A 22,182-nucleotide genomic window follows, 5' to 3' on the forward strand; every position below is an offset into this window, starting at 1 on the left:
TTCCTCTTAATCTACTTCTGATGCTGTAGGGTCCTAGTCAGAATGTGGGCTTTGGACCAGATTGTCTAGTTCCAAACATCTGTGTACCTACTTTATTCATTTGTAAAATGATAATAGTAATATACCAACCTCATAGGATTGTTGGATGACTAAATGATATAATATAAAACCTTTAAAATATTGTATATCGTGGTTGCTTGATTAATGTTAACTATTAATGTCTGCAACATGAAGACACATTGACAGTTTATAGCATGATGTTCACCTCCCTTCCCTTCCTGCCTCCCTCCCTCTCTTCATGCATTCTCTTTCTCCCTCTTGGTTCTTTTGTTCTTTTGAATAGGAGGATTAGGTGGGAATTCATTAATAGTTACCGTTGGATTCAAGGTATTCTTCTATCACCTAAACTCCAGTTTAGTAGTATTTCCTGTATACTCTCCTCTAAGAAGTGCACAAATTAAGTTACGGTATTCTGTGAGTTTTGACAAATGTATATGCATATACTTGTGTAACCTCAACCCCTAGTGAGATACAGAAAGGGGTTAGCAAATCAAGCATCACACAGTAAGGGTGCCTGGGTGGTTCAGTTGGTTGAGTGTCTGACTCTTGATCTCGGTTCAGGTCTTGATCTCACAGTTGTGAGTTCAAGCCCTGCATTGGGCTCCACACTGGGCATGGAGCCTACTTAAAAAAAAAAAAAAAAAAAAAAAAAAAAAGGCATGTAGTAAATATTTTGGTCTCTGTAGCAACTACTGACGTCTGCCCCTATAGTGGAAAAGCATTAGTGGACAATAAGTAATTAAATAAGAATGGCTCTGTCCCAATAAAGCTTTATTTATAGTCACTAAGATTTGAATGTCATGGAATTTTCACGTATCATGAAATAGTTTTTCCCAACCATTAAAAAATGCAAAAACTGTTTTTTGCCAGTAGGCTTACAAAAATGACAGCTGCCTAGATGTAGACCATTTGACCATTGTAGTTTACAGATGTTCTGATACAGAACATTACCATCTCCCAAGAAAAATTTTTCTTGCCTTTTTCCAGTCTGTACCTACTCTCACACCTAGAGGCAAACAGTTAATGTTTGTGCGTTTGTTTGACGTAACTTAGTTTTCCTGTTCTGGAACCACATACAAATGGAATCATATAGTCTGTACTGTTGTGTAAGACTTCTTTTACTCAGCATAATACATTTAAAATTTATTCATTTTCGTGAATTAAGGACCTAAATGTGAGACCTGAAACCATAAAAATCCTAGAGGAGAGCACACGCAATAATTTCTCTGACTTCACATATACCAGCATCTTTCTAGATATGTCTCCTGAGGCAAAGGAAACAAAAGCAAAAATAAACTATTAGGACTATATCAAAATTAAAAGCTTCTGCACAGCAAAGGAAACAACCAAAAAAACTAAAACACAACCTACTGAATGTGAGAAGATATTTGCAAATGATATATCTGAAAAAGTGTTAGTATCCAAAATGTGTAAAGAACTTATACATAACTCAGCACCCCAAAAATAATAATAATAGTACCATTAAAAATGGGCAGAAGACTTGAATAGACATTTCTCCAAAGAAGACATCTAGATGGCCCACAGACACATGAAACAACATGACTCATTATCAGGAAAATGCAAATCAAAACTACAATGAGATACCATCTCACACCTGTCAGAATGGCCAAAATCAAAAGCTCAAGAAATAACAAGTGCTGATGAGGATGTGGGGAAAAAAGGAAACCTAACCTAGTGCACTGTTGAGCATCCAACTCTTGATCTCAATTCAGGTCTGAATCTCAGTGTTGTGAGTCACCGTAGGCTCTTTTCATACTGGGCATGGAAAAAAATAGAACTGTGATCCAATAATAACACTACTGGGTATTTAGCCAGAAACACTAACTTGAAGGGATATATGCAGCCTTGTGTTTACTGCAGCATTATTTACAATGGCCAAATTATGGAAGCAGCCCAAATGTCTATCAATAGGTGAATGGATAAAAAGTGTGTGTGTGTGTGTGTGTAAAATGGAATATTACTCAGCCATAAAGAAGAATGAAGTTTTGAGGCACCTGAGTGGCTCAGTGGGTTAAAGCCTCTGCCTTTGGCTCAGGTCATAATCCCAGGGTCCTGGGATCAAGCCCCACATCAGCCTCTCTGCTTGGCAGGGAGCCTGCTTCTCCCTCTCTCTCTCTCTGCCTACTTGTGATCTCTGTCAAATAAATAAATAAAACCTTCCAAAAAAAAAAAAAAGAATGAAGTCTTAATTAAAAAAAAAAAAAAAAAAGGAATGAAGTCCGGCCATTGTTAACAACATGGGTGGAACTAGAGAGTATAATGCTAAGCTAAATAAGCTAGTGAAAGGAAGACAGATACCATATGATATCACTCATATGTGTAATCTAAGAAATAAAGGAGTAAAGGGAGAAGAGAGAGAGAAAAACCAAAAACCAGACTCTTTAACAATAGAGAACATGCTGATGGTCACCAGAGTGGAGATGGGTGGTGGATGGGTGAAATAGGTAAAGGAGATTAAGGGCACCCTTATCTTGATGTTCACAGTCGTATATAGAACTTTTGAATCACTATATTGTATACCTGAAACTATTACAACACTGTTAACTACACTGGAATTAAATTCATTCATTTTCTTAATTGTAGAAGTTTATTTTTATTGCTGAGTAGTATTCCATTGTGTGATGACTGATAACAGTTCATTTGGACCTCTTGAATAATCTGGCTCATTTCTAGTTTGAGACAGTTATGGATAAACCTAATATGAACATTCTTATACATGTCTTTTGGTGGACATATGCTTTTATTTCTTTGGGTAACTACCTACAAATGGACTTGCCTTAGTATTATAGTTATATGTTGAGTTTTATAAGAAACTGCTACTTTTTCAAAGTGGTATTATCATTTTATGCTCCCACCAGCAACAGATGAGAGTTGTGGTACTCCATATTCTAAACATTTGATACTTTCCATCTTTTTAATTTTGACCATTTTTAGGCTCTGGAAAGGTATTTCATTGTGGTTTTCATTTTAATGCTGCCACTGACAAAGTGATGAACACTGTCATGTGTTGACTGGCTATTTGTATGACTTTCTAAAGTATCTGAAGAAAGTACTTCTGTCCTTTCTGAAGTATCTGCTCAAATGTGTGTTTTTAATTGGATTTTATCTTATTAAGTTGTAGGCATTCTTTATATGGCCTAGATACCAGTCGTTTTTGAGATAAATATTTTGCAAATATTTTCTCCTAATCTGTGGCCTGTGTATTCAGTTATTTTAATGGTGTTTTTTCATTATCAAATGTCTTTAATTTATTCAAGTCTTATTTATCAGTTCTTTTTAAAGATTTTATTTATTTATTTGACAGAGATCACAAGTAGGCAGAGGCAGGCAGAGAGAGAGGGAGCGAGGGAGGCAGGCACCCTGCCAAGCAGAGAGCCCAACGCGGGGCTCAATCCCAGGACCCCCACAACCCAAGCTGAAGGCAGAGGCTCCACTGAGCCACCCAGGCGCCCCTATTTATCAGTTTTTAATGGTTATTGCTTTTTGGCTTCTAAGAAACTTTTGCATAATGCATAGAGCTTAAATATTACCCTGGTAATATTTAAGTTCTTTTTTCCTGTACACCTTTGTAAAAAAAAAAAAATCGAAGATGTAAATATGTATCTATGTTTGTGCCTTCTATTTTTTTCATTATTTAATTTGTTGATCTGTATTACCACACTGTCTCAACTACTATAGTTTTGCAATTTGTTAAAGTCTGGTAGTGTAAGTCTTTCAAAGTTAAACTTTTTAAAGATGTTTTAGTGATTTCAGGTTGTTTGCATTTTCGTATAAATTTCAGTTTGTCAGTTGCTTTTTTAAAAGATTTTATTTATTTGTTAGAAAGTGAGCATAGCAGGAGGAATGGCAGGCAGAGGGAGAAACAGACTCCCTGCTGAGCAAGGAGCCAGATGCAACACTCTGTCCCAGGACCCTGGGGTCATGACCTGACCTGAAGGCAGATGCTTAACTGACTGAGCCTCCCAAGGGGAGTCAATTTCTCTGACAGTTTGTCATTTTCTATGACAAATCCTGGAGGAGGGGTATAGAGATTGCATTGATTCTGTAAACCAATTTGGGGACAGTTAACGTCTTACCACTATTAAGTCTTTAAAATCATGAACATACTGTTTCTCCATTTAATTAGATCTTCTTTGGGGTGCCTGAGTGGCTCAGTTGGTTAAACGTCTGCCTTCAGCTCAGGTCATGATCCCAGGGTTCTGGGATCATGTCCCGCATCGGGCTCCCTGCTCAGCAGGGTCTGCTTCTTCCCCTCCTTCTGCTGCTCCCCTGGTTTGTGCTCTCTCTCTCTCTGTCAAATAAATAAATAAAATCTTTTTTAAAAAATTAGATTTTTAACTTTTTAAAAAAACATTTTATTTATTTATTTGACAGAGAGGGACCGATCACAAGCAGGCAGAGAGGCAGGTGGGGGGTAGTGGGAGGGAAGCAGGCTCCCCACTGAACAGAGAGCCCGATGTGGGGCTCAATCCCAGGACCCTGAGCTTCATGACCTGAGCCAAAGGCAGAGGCTTAACCCACTGAGCCACCCAGGTGTCCCAGATCTTTAACTTTTATCTACAGTGTTTTATTTCAGTTGTTTGCTGCTAATATATAAAAGCACAAGTACCTGGAAGTACCTTACAACATTGCCAACTTTTTTCCTAGTAGTTTTGTTATTATTTAAAAATCTCTTCTCTTTTTCCTGTAGATTTGCAAAAGTGTCTAGTTTCAGTTTTTCCCTAGGTTGTATGGTTATTGATTTCTAGGTTGATTCCATTGTGATCAGAAAATATACTTTATATTATTTTAATATTTTACATTTTCTGAGGCTTATGTTTTGACCTAGAATATCATCCATTTTGGTGCACATACTTTATGCTCCTGAAAGGAATGGTATTGTTTAGCTGTTACATACAGTATTCTATAAATATCAGGTAGGTCCAGGTGGTTGATAAAGTTGTTCAGATATTCCATGACTTTACTAAAAAACTTATAGGGTGGGGGAGTCCAGTCTATTAGTTGCTGAGAAAGAAATACTAAGATCTTTGAGTATAATTGGAATTTTTCTATTCATCCTTTGAATTATTCAATTTTTGCTTCATGTATTTGGAAGCTGTTATTATTTGTATAACCATTTATGAGTGTTTCATACTCTTACTAAACTTCTTGTCATTAGGAAATACATTTCTAGGAATGCTCTCTTAAAATTATTTTACTAGTCTTAAATCAATAAGGAGCAATATAAAGTGACACTAGAGGTCATTTACATGTTGTCTGGCAAATAATAGGCATTCAATGAATATTTCTTGAATATTGACTTTCTCCAGCTTTTTTTTCTCAAGATTACTATTAACTATTTATGGTCTTTCATGGTTCCATACATATTTAAAGATTATTTATTTCTGTGGAAAATGTCTTTGGAAATTCAATAAGGATTACACTGAATCCTAGATTAGATTGCTTCATGTAATATGGACATTTTAACAATGTTAATTCTTCCAATTCATGAACGTGGAATATCTTTCCATTTATTTGTGTCTTCTGTAGTTTCTTTTGTTAATGTCTTACAGTATTCAGTATACAGGTCTTATACCACCTTGGTTAAATTTGTTCCTAGGTATTTTATTCTTTTTGATGTAATTGTAAACAGAATGGGCTCCTTAATTTCTCTTTCGGATAGTTTATTGTTAGTATATAGAGACACAAAAGGTTTTTGTGTATTGATTTTATATCCTACAGCTTTATAGAATTCATTTATTAGCTGTAACAGTTTTTGGTACAGCCTTTAAGGTTCTCTGTATCTAATGTTATGTCATCTGCACATAGTGACAGATTTACATCTTCCTTTTTGATTTGGATGGATTTTATATCTTTTCCTTGCTCAGTTGTTCTGGCTAGGACTTCCAGTACTTTGGTGGAGAAGTGTGGTAAGAAGGGAGTTGAGGGAAATTGGATGGGGAGATGAACCATGAGAGACTATGGACTCTGAAAAACAATCTGAGGGTTTCAAAGGGGCAGGGGGTGGGAAGTTGGGTGAGCCTGGTGGTGGGTATTATAGAGGGCACGTATTGCTTGGAGCACTGGGTGTGGTGCATAAACAATGAATTCTGGCACACTGAAAAGAAATCTAAAAAATTTTTTAAAAATCACAAGAATTAAAAAAAAAAAAATAGACATTCTTATTGTGTCCTGATCTTAGAGTAAGCACTCCCATTTTTTGGTCGCTGAATATGTTAACTGTGGGCTTGTCATATACGACCTTTATTATATTAAGGTATGTTCCATCTATATCTACTTAGTTGAGGGTTTTTATCATAAATGGATGTTTAATTTTGTCAAATGCTTTTTCTGCGTCTCGAGATAATCATGTGATTTTTATCCTTCATTTTGTTAGTCTGATGTATTGTGTTGACTAATTTTGCAAATGGTAAAGCATCCTTGCATCATTGGAATAAATTGCAATCAGGGGTGTGATCAGGATCCTTTTATTGTATTGTTGAATTCAGTTTGTGAATATTTTCTTTGAGTATTTTTATGTCCATATTCATCAAGGATATTGGCCTGTAATTACTTTTTCCTGCGACATTTTTTTCTGTTTTGTTTTTGTTTTTGTTTTTTTTTTAATCATAAAAAGAGTTTGGAAGAGATCCCACTCTTCTGGTGTTTTGGGTTTTTTTTAAGAGTTAGAGAAGAATTCCTGTTGATTCTTTAAATGTTTGGTAGAATTCACCAGTGAAACTATCTGGTCCAGGGCTTTTCTGTTTGGAGAGGGTTTGATTATTGATTCAGTCTCCTTACTCAATAATGGTGTGTTTCGGTTTTCTCTTTCTTCATGATTCAAGCTTAGTATTTTGTATATTTATAGAAATTTATCATTATCTTCTAGGTTGTCTATTTTTTTGGCACGTAATTGTGCCCAGTAGTCTCATGATCCTTGGTATTTCTGTGGTATCAGTTATAACATCTCTTTTATTTCTGATTTTATTTATTTGAATCCTCTCTTCTTTTTTTCTTGGAGAGTCTAGCTATTATTTGTCAATTTTGTTTACCTTTTCAAAAAAACAATTCTTAGTTTATTGAATTTTTTTCTATTATCTCTTTAGTTTCTGTTTCATTTATTTCTGCTCTGATCTTTGGTATCCTCCCTCTACTGACTTTAGACTTTATTTGTCCTTTTTTTAGTTCCTTGAGGTGTAAAGTTAGATTGTTTACTTGAGATTTTTCTTGTTTTTTGAGGTTAGACATTTATTGCTATGAACTTCCTTTAGGTTGGTTTTGACATTTTAAACAGAAATAAAGCAAACACTGAAGTAGTCACCTGTGATTTTCTTTATGGACCATCTGCTGAAACATTGGTCTTGAGAAGAGCTGATGATGTATGTACTCTGCAAGTCAATAGTAACTCACTAACTCATAGCCAGAGAAAATACTAGTATGGCTCGGGACCTCAAGAAGCTTATACTTGAATCTTTAAAACCTAAGAATTTTTTTTTTTTTGTCTTTTCTCTCTGTTCATTTGGTTGTTAATCTTTTTAGCTTTGGAATGGCACTTTGCTGCTTAGACTAGAAGAGAGCTAGGATTCTTGGCTGCCAGGACCTGTTACTTTCACATTTGTATTTCTGTTATATAAAGGGTGTGTGTGTGTGATTTTGTCAATTCACTTGTGCTGGATTGTGCTTAATAGCTAAGAGTGAGAATACTTTTGGGTATGTGATTTTGGTATATCTCTTGTGGAGATAGTAATATTTTCCTGCAACAGTGGGTGGTATCCTTTTCTACTTTCTGCTTCCCTCTTTCCCCCAAACTCGTAACAGTCCTGATGAACAGAGTGGAGAAACAAGCATTGTGCACCAGCATTCTCACCAGCCTCACCAGATCCTGAATCTTTTACTCACCTAAGAGAGGTGTCGGTCATCTATACCTATTCAGCCTTATCTCACAGCAAGAAGAAGAAAAAATTGGTTACAAAAATAATTATTCCTCTATGAACAAAGGTCTCATGCACATCCTCCTTGATTTATTTGGGCTTTCCAGAATAACTAAGGGACCATGTTGATCTGTTTATATGACTTGGATAGGGGGCTTTTAGCTTTTAGTACAGCCTTCCAACTGCCAAAGTTGTTTTTCTCTGATAGACTTACTATTAGGATCAACTATCATTTTTCTGGCCATCATGCACTGAGCTATTAAATTCCTCAAAGTTCAAATATGTCTGTTTTTCTGTTTCACATGAACTGTCCAAGAAAAATGTAGACAGCTGTTTGATATAATTAAAAAAACACTGAATGAAGGTCAGAGATTTCAAGTAAGTCATTAACCTCTTAGAACCTCAGTTTATTCATCTCTAAAACGAGTGTGATGATAACTATCCTATTCTCTTAAGGCAGGATAATGAATGTGAAAGTTGTAAATCCGTAATTTGCTATGCAAACAATAGGTGTTATTTGGTGACCTACACACAGCCAGCACTCACTTCTGTATAGCTTCTGTGTGGTACTTGAAATATAATACAGGCAGTCTTCATTTTTAGTTTTAGAACATTTTTAATGGATACATCAAAGGAATGCTGATGAGAGCAGAATATAATTGTTTGATGCCAAATCTCTGTATTTTTAACACCAACATTCTGTATTTTTAAGGTTAGTCACTCTTCCTAAGAAAATCAACATTTTATGAAGCCCATGCTTTGTGATAGCTTACAAATATTCTCAGAATTCTAGGACCTTTGCTCTAGGCCACAGTTTTTGCCAAATTCAGGCTACAACTATGTTATGTGCTTTGTGGATTATAATCATTGATACAGTAAGATAAAGTAGTGCATACTAATGAGATTTGAAAGTTCTGTCAACATTATTGTAGAAATAGAATGTGGCTTCTATTTCCTAATGATAACCATGCCCCGTTTTTTTCACCATGTTTTGTCTGCCTTTGTAATTCTTAATTCAACTTACCATTCTCTTTTCCTTCAGAATTTAGGATGGTCTGTGACTGAACCAGATTTTATCTTCTTTTTTTTTTTTTTAAGATTTTATTTATTTATTTGACAGAGATCGAAAGTAGGCAGAGAGGCAGACAGAGAGAGAGAGGAGGAAGCAGGCTCCCTGCTGAGCAGAGAGCCCGATGCGGGGCTCGATCCCATGACCCTGGGATCATGACCTGAGCTGAAGGCAGAGGCTTTAACCCATTGAGCCACCCAGGTGCCCCAGATTTTATCTTCTTTATCTTTTTCTTTTCTTTTAAATATAATTTCTTTCTTTTTTTCTTTTTTTCCCCAGAGGATAGCTTTTCTTCAGCCTTAAAAACTCAGCTCCTTACATTGGCTTTGGCAGAGGTGATGGGGCAGCACCTGTAGGTCTAAATCATGGTTGAAGGTGTTTGGTTCTTCTGGGCTTCACAAAAAACATCCCTGACTACCTTGCTGTGAATGGCACAATTCCTGCAGTAATGTAGTTTCACTGACAGCTTGAGAAACATAAAGGTGTCAAAGACCCTTGTTTCAGAGATGTCCCGATGCTGCGTCCTCTACTGTGTTTCAGACAATGAATGTCTTAATGGCCTATTCCTCAGGTACACATCAGGCACAGTTAGTGCTATAAATAAGCTGCACATGGTTGGCAGCACTTTTCTTCATGATTATTGTTCCTTCTTTTCTTGGTCATATTGGAAGCAATCACCTAAGAGCTCCACTTTTTCTTATAAAAACATTTTTCCACTGTAGAGGTGTTGTTAGTGTTGGGATTCCTTCGAGATAGCTTCCTCTGCCCTCCTTCTAATAGCCCACTAGGACATTTAGGCTTCTAGAACCCACAACACACTGGTACTCCAGGTGAATTTATACATCTTATTCCCAAAAAGATTTCTCTCATAACTGGTCACCAGCCTAGAAGTAGATACTTCAAACTCCCTTTCACTACTTTTTTTTTTTTTTTCTGAAAGCCTAGACAGAGTCTTCCAGAACTGGATTACCATCAAAATAGAGTCATACCCGATTCCATATTCCCATTCCAGATGCAGGAAAGGAGTAGGCTTCACTGTATCTCCTAGATTTATATGTACTGTCTTCTCTCTGCCTGTTGGAATGCACAAATACTGCAGAAATGAGTATGTGAGGACTTCTTTGTATGAAACCTAGATGTCTTGATGCATATCTGAGCTTTTACCTAAGGAAGGGAGATTGAGAAGAGGATTTGTAGTCAAAACCAACCACTTAACTTGGAAAATAGAAAAGGAAAAGAATTACCCATAATCCCACCACCCTGAAGCAATCTCAGTGAATATTTTGTTGTCTCACAGTCGAGTATTACTGACTTTCTGGTATGTGTTCTTGTCATAGCTATGCTACATGCACATTAGTGCACTTAGAAGTTTCTTTTTTTTTTTTTTTTTAACATTTTATTTTATTCATTTGACAGAGGGAGAGAGATCACAAGAAGGTAGAGAGGCAGGCAGAAAGAGAGGGGGAAGCAGGCTCCCTGCCAAGCAGAGACCTCAGTCCCAGGACCTGAGGTCATGAGCCGAGCGGAAGGCAGAAGCTTAACCCAATGAGCCACCCAGATGCCCCAGAAGTTTCTTCTTTCTTAAAAATGTAGTATTACCTCCCACCTGTGAAACTGACAAACTATATTTTCTCTTGCGGTTCTTTATAAGGCCATTGTATTCTTTTTATGGCCTTTTAGCTTGGTGGTAAATAGCATGTTTTGTCTTTAGACCTAATTTAAATGTCACTTGGTAGCTGTGTAATTTCCCACAAATCACTTAACCTCTTCTCTCAGTGTCAGGTTCCTCGTTTGTTAAATGGCAATAATAAAACCTGCAGCAAAGGCTATTGTGCAGATTAAATATAATAAGGTATTTAGTGCACTTAGCTCTTTGCTTGGCACATAGGAGGTAATCAATAAATGATAGTGGCAATGACATTTATAGTGGTTGTGATACAACCCTAGAATATTTATGAGATCCACTGATGCTACTGTTTATTATACAGATTACTCCTTTCTTCTAACATTACTTTAATTGCACAAGTAACCCACAATCCTGGCAATTAATTTTTCCTGCAGCAAAAGAAATTATTTTATTTCATGAATCTCTAATTGAATTGTTCAAGTTCACCAGTACTGCCTGAGAAACAATATAGGTACCTCTCCAAGGCCTCAGGGCATGGGAGGTTAGCCACAGGCGTTGTCAGATCTAATTACCTTTCATTAAGTACCCCTGGTGGCAGGTGACTTTTGCTTCTGGAGTTTTCTGACCTGAGGGTGATTTTCAGGCAGTAGTAAGAAGCAGAAGCCACCACCTCTACACTGGTTCTAAAGTAATTCTGGACAGGCTTGCTAATTACATGAGCTCAATGGAGGCAGAGACCTCTTAGACAATGTGAGAAAATTGTAATTTGCTGGAGAGAACTTTCTCTTAAGTATTCTTAAGACATCATTTATAGTGTTCTGCAGGTATATCCTATGTGTTTGTAGTTTCTCCTGAATAATTTAAGGTGGTATTGTCTTGTGACTCACATGATTTCTCTCTCAGACTCAAAATTATAGTGTTTTAAATGTCTCTGGAATATACGCTCTCAGATCCATTGGTCCTTAGTAATTATGAGTATTTGACTAATGAGGAAAAGCTGTCTTTTTCCTCTTTGGAGTATCATTTGTGATTGAGACATTCTTCCAGGACAATAAAAATAATCTTATACTTTAGGGGCACTGAGTGGCTCAGTTAAGCGGCTGACTCTTAATTTCGGCTCAGGTTATGATCCTCAGGACCCTGGGGTTCATCTCATGTGGCTCTCCACACAGCAGGGAGTCTGCTTGAGGTTTCCTTCGGCCCCTACCCCCACTAACACTCTCTCTCTCTCTCTCAAATAAATAAATAAATCTTTAAAATATCCTTGTACTTTGTACAAAATAGAATTCTTCACATCTTACTTGATTTTTACAGCCATCTGAAAATGTGGGGGCCCTGCAGAGTTCAATATATATTTATTTGAATGAAAAAGCTGGTGAGTTTTTACCCTAAAGGAAAGTTACATGTTTTGTTTTTTCAGTAGGCTCCAGGCCCAGTATGGGGCTTGATCTCACAACCCCAAGATCAAGAGTTGCATGCTTTACTGACTAAGCGGGGCAAGTGCCCCATAGAGTTGCATGTATTTTATTTAAGGTTTTATGCATTAGTAGTAGATATTTTTAATCTTTTAATTTCCTCGTGTACCTTAACAAGTTATTTATCCTATAATCTGACAGCATTCATGTGTATCAGTTTCTCGGACTGATCTTAGCTCTAGTCAATGTCTGGTGTACCTTCTAGAATATACCATTAAGTTTACCCACATCTACCAGTTAACATATGATAGGATTCCCTTTTAATAGTTTTGGAAGACAGGCCTAGCAGTTGCCTATTAGATCATATTTTTATTTTATGGGGTTATGTTTTGGAGGATATGATTTGAATCACATTTTATCTGAACTATCAAACAACAATCTTGTTACAATAGGGCTCTACATTCTTCCTTTCATTAACTTGTCCTCAGCTTCTCACTAATTTGTTATTTTCTGTACATTCTCTCTGTCTTTAAGATTACTGTCTGTTTTGGGTTAAAGGAATATTTTCTTGGATATAAAAATGTATCATCAACCAAAACAAAAGAGTCATTCTCTGTTGATGTGTCTTCCTCCTTCCTCCTGATCTGAGGATGACGAGGCTGAAGTTTCCAGCTGGATCTGGCAGTCAGCATTTCTGGGATAAATTAAATGAGCACACTTGATTGAGGTGTAGCTGGACTGTATCACTGTCTTCCTATTATCCTGGGAGATCAAAGCAGAGCACAAAATGGGGCTTAGTCTTTAAAATATTTGAAACAGATGCTGGTTCTTTTTGGTGAAAATTCAGGTTTTAAGGCAAACCACTTGTTAGCAAGACTTCATTTCTTTTCATTGAAAGAATAGTCAACAATGAACATATACCACTCTTTTCTTCCTCATTTTCAAGACTAGAAACACAAACTTTTTGCATGAGGAGGTATTTGGCAGACCTAGAAAGCACTTGGACTGTCTGGGTTCCTTTTCATATAAATATAAAATAAATTATTCAGATTTTGCTTTTGGCATTTTGGGTGTTGAATGAAAACATCTTAAATGTTTAAATTTTCATAGTCATTTTGTTGATGGATCACTATTTAAAATCTAGCATTCATATGGTTGTATCTTCTAGAAATTGAACCAGGATGTTTACCCTCACTTCATGTTTTAACAAACCAAAACACCCATTCTCTAAAACCTTTATCATTGACATATGGGTCCTAAGTTCATATAGAATAATTCCATAAGTATGGTTTGAGATTTTTATTATTTGGTTAAAACAGACTGAAAATGAGAGAATTTACTCAAAAATACTTCTTGGGCGTCTACTCCCAATCCATATATACTGTGTTAGGTGTATGGATTTAAATACATCATTCAACACTGTAAAACAAATAGTAAACTACATATTCTCCAACAGAAAAGTTATACAAGGTATAGTGGGAAAACCCAGGCCTCTACAAAGAGGCTCAAGGTTTCACAGAGAAAGTGACCCTTGAGCTGCCTCTTAAAGGAGCAGTTGGCTTTTGCCAAGCAGATGTAATTTTAGACAAGGACATAGACATATAAATAGCATAACAAATTTGGTATACTCTTTTTTAATTTTTTTTTAAGATTTCATTTATTCATTTGAGAGAGAGAGATAGACAGTAAGAGAGAACATGAGACGGGAGAAAGTCAGAGGGAGAAGCAGACCCCCCTGCTTATCAGGGAGCCTGATGCGGGTGTGATCCCGGGACTCCAGGACTATGACCTGAGCCAAAGGCAGTGGCTCAACCAATGGAGCCACCCAGGCACCCCCAAATTTGGTATATTCTAAATAGTTCATGATGAATAGTGCTTAAGATGTATTTTAATTATTTGTACATAACCTATTACTCCCAAATTTGGCAGCATAGAAAAACAATAAGCTTTTGTCATTTCCATGGTTTCTGTGGGTCAGGAATTCAGGAACCACTTAGCTAGGTGGTTCTTACTTAGAGTCTGTTATGGGTTACAGTCACGATGTCAGTTGGGACTGCAGTTATCCAAAAACTCGACTGAGAATGGAGCATCCAGTTTCAAGATGGTTCATCCACTGTCCATCTGGTTATTGGTAAGAACTTTCATTTCCTTGCCATATGGATCTAGCCACAAGGTGGCCAAGGTGGCCAGCTTCACCCAAAATAAATGATTCAGGAGAAGAGAACAAGGATGAAGCCACAAATGCCTTCTATAACCTAGAATCAAAAGTTACATATCATCACTCTTAGCATATTCTGTTCCTTAGCAGCAAGTCACCAAGACCATCCCACATTTAATGGAACAGAGTATCTTGAGCTCTACTTTTTGAAGGGAGGCATGTCTTAGAATTCATGGACTTATTTTAAACATTACAGTGTGTCAAGGGGATAACAATAGGATAATAACAGGGGATAAGGGGATGACAAGCCATGAGGGTGATGCAGTCATCAGGTAGATCATGAAGACAGATGGACAAAATAGGGAGAATACTGGAGACAAGGGCAGTTAAGATTAAGTTCTTATTTTGTCCTGGGGAGTGATGCTAAAGGCCTGAATGGATACAACTGCGGAATAGTTAGTAAACTGGGAATATGTTCATTATCAAGAAACATTGGTTCTTCTAAGAAATGTCCTAAATTGTTTCCAGTTTGGTTTAGAAAATAGAGAACACAGTCTGAAAGGCCAGTTACAGTCCAGAAAGTTAGTGTGTCCAGAGAAACTATTTGGATAAACAGCAGTGAATAAAGCCTGCATGTTTTGTATTGTTCAAGATGAGAAGCATCAAGCTGTGACACACATGGCCATTAAGCTGAGCTACATAGCTCCTAACCATATTTACAGGTCAGGTTACTTCTCTAGGCCTTGAGCTTTTCATTTAGAAAGTAGGGCAAGGAGAAGTGGAGTAGATGACCTACATGATCTCAAAAACTCCTCCCATCTCTTGTGTTCTGTACTGAAAATGAGTACCAGGTGCCATTTTGATCCAATTAGTGTTTAATTTTTGTTGACCTTGAGAATGTTTGACTCAATAAAAATATTTGACCTATTCGCCCATATTTAAATCAAAATAAGCGGTGCCCGGCTAGCTCAGTCGGTAGAGCATGAGACTCTTAAATCAGAATAGACCAGTATCGGAATTTTCACTGAATATTTGCTGGAGCTGAAACTAAGTTAATTCCATTTAATTTCTTTTTTTCTTTCTTTCTTTTTTTAATTATTTATTTGAGAGAGAGAGAGAGAGAGAGCATATGCATGTGTGACCAAGGAAGGGGTAGAGGGAGAGGGAAAGAGAGAATCTCAAGCAGACTCTCCCCACTAAGCATGGAGCCCAAAGCAGGGCTCAATACCAGGACTCTGAGACCATGACCTGAGCCTCAATCAAGAGCTGGCCTCTTAACTGAGCCACCCAGGTGCCCCCAGTTTGATTTCTTTATCAATTTTCTACACATATAATTGAAAATACCTAAACTTCTTCAATATTCTTATTTTAGTGAATCATTTTAGTATCAGTTATTTTCCATATTTAAATTGTATAATGATTGGGGCACCTGAGTGACTCAGCTGGGTAAGTGTCTGGGTCATGATCTCCAGGTCCTGGAATCAAGCCTCATGTCAGGCTCCCACCTTAGCAGGGAGTCTGCTTCTCCCTCTCCCCCTGCTTGTGCTCTCTCTGTCTCTCTCTTTCAAATGAATAAATAAAATCTTTAGAAATAAATAAAAATAATAAATAAATTGTATAATGATTTTATTTATCATTCAGAGTTTTGCCCATATCAGATTTTACTAATTACAGTTTTCTGCAATGGAATTTTCTTTCTGTGTCTGTTGCCAAATTCAGTTATCTATTTTGCCAGTATTTTGTTTTGATATGATGTCGATGCAAATAATATTCATTATGAATTGATTTTATCTATCATTTTATTTTTTTGTCATGATAAGTGTATATTCTCTTTAATCCTCATTCTCTTTTTCCCCCATCCCCCTACCCACCTCCTCTCTGGTAACCATCAGCATGTTCTTTGTTCTTTATAGTTAAGAGTCTGGTTTCTTTTTCTTTTCTTTTTTTTTTTTCCTTGTTTTATTTCTCAGATTCCATATATGAATGAAATCATACAGTGTTACCTTTCTCTGACTGATTTATTTTGCTTAGCATAAAACTGTCATGTCATTGCAAATGGCAAGAATTCATTCTTTTTTAGGCTGAGAAATATTCCATTGTGTGTACCACATCTTCTTTATCCACTTATCCATCCATTCATCCATTTATCCATTCATCCATCAATGGACACTTGGGCTGCTTCCATAGTTTGGCCATTATAAGTAACACTGCAAGAAACATAGGAGTGCCTATGGAGTTATTAACTGAATTTTTTTAATGGTAATTATTATTTATGTCTTAACTAGTCTGTGAGAAGATTATAAGAATTAACTAATATTACAGTTACCCCATTGTCTGGAATTGATCTATTGTAGGGATTGGCACATTTTTTGTGAAGGTTCATATGGTAAATATTTTGTACTTTATGAACCCTGTGCTCTGTCACCACTATTCAGCTCTGCTGCTGCAGTGTGAAAGCAACCGTAGGCAATGTGTAAATAAACGAGTATAACTGTGACCTAATATAACTTTATTTATGGGTCCTGAAATTTGATTTTTATATAATTTCTACATGTCACCAAAGGTTCTTCTTTTCTCTTTTTTCAACCATTTGAAAATGTAAAAACCATTCTTAGATGTTAGATTATAGAAAACAGGCAGTGGTATTAAATTTGGTCCACTGAATGTAATTTACCAACCTCGAGTCTATTGCTTATCCAGTTCTTCGTTGTTCTCATCGCTTCCCATGCTGTTATCTTACCATCCACAGTTGTTGGTGGAGCTAAGGGCAAATGATAGGGTTACAGTGTCCTCAGGGTCAGAATGTCAGCTAAAGTTATCAAGAATAATTTGTATTTTACATGGATTCGGATGCATTTTATAGATGATAAAACAGAGTCTTGAAAATAATAATTGTTAATAATTACTGAAGGAGCTTACTATCTGGTAGACACATAGATTATTACAACTCCATAAAATGTACTGTCCCCAAAGTAACTTGTCCTAGGTCTCATAGCGAGAATGTTGCAGAGCCTGGAATTAAACCAGTCTCCAGAGCCCATGCCTCTTAACAACATGGTATTGCTCTCTAGTTCTTCACTTCCTCACAAGAGTCATCAATACAGAGCAAACATTTTGGAGCAGGTAATATAAGTGATACAAATCTGTCTCCGGTGAGGGCAGGCTCTGGGTAAAAAAGCCTTTCTTCACCAGTCCTTGAAACTACTGGATGCCCAGTAGTTAATATGATTACCAGCCAAGGGCCTACATGCTTATGGCTACATGTTTATGGGTGTAGTACTATACGACGTGAGATGCCACAGCAGCTTTTGCCAGAGAAATACTCAAGTCGATAAGATTCTTAACTAAGATCCTAAGATACAGAGGACCACCAACATTACTTTTTTTCTGTAGTTAACTAGCAAAAACTTACATGAGTGAAGTAACTAATATGAGGCAGGTAAAGCAGGCAGCCAGGTAAACAACTGTGCTTTCCTAGAAGGTACAAGTTATAATTGCTCCAAGAGACACAGGGATGCAGGAGTTCCAGCTCAGAGGAGCCCAGGCCCTGCTGATCAAACCTCATAGTGCATTGGCGGGGAGAGAGGGGTGTTAAGTAACACGTGAACCTGATGCTTTATTCTCATGCACAGAAAAGTATGGTTGTTTAGATGAGCCTGTTAAATGAAATCAAGGAATGCTAAGAACCTCCCAGTACCATAAAATGTATGATACTGAACTCACAAGATAGTCTGAGACACAAATGTCAGCCTTAGGATGCCTTTGCAGTATTCTTTGTTTTTGTTTTTTAAGATTTTATTTATTTATTTGACGAAAGATTCCACAAGTGGGCAGAGTGACGGGCAGAGGGAAAGGGAGAGAAGCAGGCTCTCCGCTGAACAGGGAGCCTGATGTGGGGCTCGGCCCCAGGACCTTGGGGTCATGATCTGAGCCAAAAGCAGCTGCTTAACCAACTGAGTCACCCAGGTGCCCCAGCTTTGCAGTATTCTTTGAAATGGAATATCTGGGAAATGACTTGTGGATGGTTTATTAAATAGACAAATACAGAAGTACACCAAACCAGATGAGATCTTACTGCTGAGATGAAGATGGCAGAGACTTTGCTTCCTGTGGATGATCTGAAGCTTCTGATTTCTTGCCAGCAGTAACATCTCATATATATAAGATTACAGCTGCTAAAGCCTAAAAGCAATAGAGTATGAAGAGTTCCCCCAAACTGTATTTGAGCAGATTGCTTAAAACATGGAGAGAGCTATTCCTCCTTTCAGTTGCTGTGAAAGTCTGTGGCACTGAAAGTGTGCTCCCTGGAAAGAAACCAAGGAAGAGCACTAATGACATGAACAGATTAACACATCGAAGCAAAGGTGTATTTTGCATTCTCTTTTTGTTTTTCCTCTTTGCATGATCTTTAGAGTTGGAGTTGCTACTTCACTTTTCCATCCCATTTCCTATTTTCTAAACACCTGTAATGTGTCAGGGATCTGATTTTATCAGGAACACAGTCTCTAACCTTCGTAGTTCCTCACTAAACTGTTATAGAATTTGGATGTGGGTCCATTTATATGGTAGCTCTTTCATGAGGATGAAAAGCTGGGGCTAGAGCCCGGTAGATAAAACAAATTTGAAGATTCTGCAGAAACATAACTTCTTCCCCCACTGTCAAGTCACTAGGAGCCTTCCTGCTCTGGTGTGTCACATATCTTCACCTGCTTCAGTATAGATAGACTCCCATTTCCAGGTCCTCGGAGCTTTCTCTCTTGGTCTGCTGGCACTCCATTTTTTCACTTGCTAGCACTCTAACATTTTTCTCCCCAGATCTGTCAGCTCTATCAGAACGCTTGTGTTGCTCTTTCTGACCACTCTGTTCTCACATTCTGGTGGGACTGCTGCACTCTGCCATTGAACTTCACAGTTCTTCAGTCAGCACTTAATGAGCCCTGTGTTGGATCAGAGGGAATCAGGGCACATGGATCCTTCTTCCAAAAGTTGGGGGATGGATATAGGGGTGTGGGGGTGTGTGTGTGTGTGTGTGTGTGTGCGCGCACACACACACACACACACACACACATATACATACAGAAAACTTGGCTTGCCCCACATTATTTAATCCTGAAATCTCCTGGCTGTTACCTTACAACACATAACATCAGCCACATCTTGTAGGATTTCTGGTACTTCTATGCTGAGCCTATTTTGTCATAGTAATGTTTTTATCCTCAAATAATAATAAAGCTTTGCTAAAGCATCAGCTACTAGTCATAATGAAATGGTGATATCTATCAGAGTTTGTGTTTTGCTAAGAAATTTTAACTTTCAGAGAGTGAGGAGGGGAGAGATTAATTCAGTGACTGTATGGGAGGTTTTATTCTCAAATAAAGAAAATGAGTAGAGAAAACCATCTTGCTAATTTTTGTTTTTCCCCAGTGTTTTTTTTTTTTTTCCACCCAAATCCTGGATTGCTCCCAAGGTAAAAGTCGTAATGTCTGGAAATCGTTAATCCGTGGGATTTGTTCATGGTGTATAAAATTTTCAGAAAGAATTTGCTCCTTAAATATTATTTCCTGATTGACTATGGCAGACATAAATCCAGGAAGGACAGCTCTGTCGGAACAGCCAAGAGCCCTCCCACATTTTTTGGTGTGTGTGTATGGAGTGGAAATAAAGATTCTCCATGCGGGTAGGTCAGGAGGAGAGAGAGGTAAAGGGGAAAGGAGAGAACAGGGATGCTGCAGGGGTGGAAGGAGGGGCCGCACATCCTGATCTCTTGGAATTCGCTGCAAGCTCACTAGGATCCTAGCTTTATTTCAATTTATAATAATGAGAGAAAGAAGTTAAGGGATCACCCTTTGTGCCTGTTGTGGTACTGGTTCTGAAGCGCGCCCATCCTCCCAGTTGGCCGAGTTCGAAGCTGTGCTCAAGCTGAAAATAATGGCTAAGGGCCATTTTACACAGGTCTTTTCTTGCATTTTGCCCTTGTCACCCCCCTGTCACTGCAGGCACATATATGTGCCCTCTCATGCACACCAGATCACGTGTCTCCACCCTGTCATTTTGTTTCCTGGTTATTTCTGACTTTAACATTAAGAGATCAGATTTCTGTACATAATTAGTCTTTCTCTAAATAGTGCAGATACTTCACTTCTGATATTTATACACAGCTGCAGATCCATTTATATTTTCCTGCATTTCAAGTGAGAAGTAGACTCTCCTTCTCTCCCACCTGCCCCCTCCTAGGCCATGTTCTTGTTAAGCGCTGTTTAATGAAGAGCCATATCTTCCAAAGGCTTCAGACACAGAATGAGCCCCTCAGTGGTCCCAGTCTATCAGCGAGCATTCTGCAGTGAACTTCTAAATACCTGCATGGTCCCCTTGTGTTTGCTTTGACACTAGAGTTGAAATAATAATGTGACTAGTGGCAAACTATCCCATTCTACCCCTCCCAACTCTTAGATTTACACAGACACACCACGCACGTGCACCTTTAACCTGACCTTGAAATAAGCTAATGACAGAACAGTCTCCTCCGAAGACTGGCCTCTGTTTGGGAGCCCTTATAGAGGTAAACTATCCAATCTTGTAATTGCTAGATAATCATACTTGGCTCTTCTCTGTATTCCTGTAGACTGTGAGAAGGAGCCAGTGGATGTGTTCCCTGTAGTGTAGATTCATATCCTTTGTTATGTCGTTCCTTATTTATTGACATATATCAAGGTCGGAAAGTTCCTTTTGTTTGACCTGGACACCTCTACTTGGCCTTCTCTTCCACTTCTGGTGCAATTGGTACATTGCATTAGAAAGAGAAGAAAATGAGATGTTATGACAGATTGTTACCGTGGTTTGCCCTGCAAGCAACAAGCATGTTGCTGTTTTCCAGATCCATCTGTCTAGCAGACATGTAATAATGCCAAGAAGTGTTGTTGTGCTTGACTGCAACAAACAATTATAGCAGGGGTACTTGAGGCACCAGACCTCAAAGGATCAGAATGGAACGTGAGTTAAAATTTCAGCACTCAGATATGTGCACAGGCATGCGAGGAGTTGAAGCCGCCATTTTTGCCTGTGGCCAACTGTCTAACTAGTTTGCAGCATCAGCATTCATTTGGCTCACCTGCTCAAAGAATGTGAGCCTCTTCTTCTGCCTCATTATTCTCCCCCATACCTAGGATTTTTTCCACATAATTTCTCATTCTTAAGTGTGTAGCTGTGGAACTTTCCTGTAGAATGGGGAAGTCATTCATCTATTTGTGCACTTTTAGGTGCACACACACACAAATATTTAAGCCCTGCATTGTTCATTGAAATACAGTAAATGATTTGTTGTGGCCAAGAACTGAACTGAAGGTGGATGCTTTCCCATCCTTACTAGCTCTTAAGAGCAAGGAGGAATTTTGGAACACACACCTGCTCTTAGCATTTCTTAATCTAAGATCTTAAGATCTTTTTTTCTTAAGATCTTATTTATTTATTTGACAGGAGCTGTAGGGAAGGGAAAAGCAGGCTCCCCACTGAGCAGGGAGCCTGATGTGGGCATCCATTCCAGGACTCTGGGATCATGACCTGAACCAAAGGCACACGCTTATCCGACTAAACCTATCCAGGCTCCCCAACTGGATGGCTTTCTTAATTATTCTAATTATTGAACTCTCTCATCTGACTACATTTTCTGGGAGCCTAAAATATGTGTCCTCTTAATGGGTTAGATTATAGTAGCTTCTGTACCTCCTAATAGCATTCTCTCCACTTAATGTCCATTTATCTGTACTTCTGCATCTGTACATACTTGTCTGCCCCCTTAATAGTAAATGACCATATTTTTATGTATCTTACAAGTTTCCAAATATTGAAGTAGGTACTTGAAATACCTACAGACTTAACATCCTCCGTAAGCATATAAATAAAGGGGCTCAGCAGATTTCTTCCCT

General features: G+C 37.9%; 1 protein-coding gene and 1 pseudogene across 12 annotated transcripts in view; one reads left to right on the plus strand and one right to left on the minus strand.

Moving 5' to 3' along the window:
* ERC1 (ELKS/RAB6-interacting/CAST family member 1) overlaps nucleotides 1–22,182 on the plus strand; it is a 541,029-nt gene that overhangs the window by 466,848 nt on the left and 51,999 nt on the right. The gene's annotated exons all lie outside the window — the stretch shown is intronic.
* LOC116594172 lies at nucleotides 9,376–9,723 on the minus strand (annotated as a pseudogene).

Source organism: Mustela erminea, chromosome 6 (genome assembly GCF_009829155.1).
Source record: "Mustela erminea isolate mMusErm1 chromosome 6, mMusErm1.Pri, whole genome shotgun sequence".
In the NCBI taxonomy this organism is placed as follows: Eukaryota; Metazoa; Chordata; class Mammalia; order Carnivora; family Mustelidae; genus Mustela; species Mustela erminea.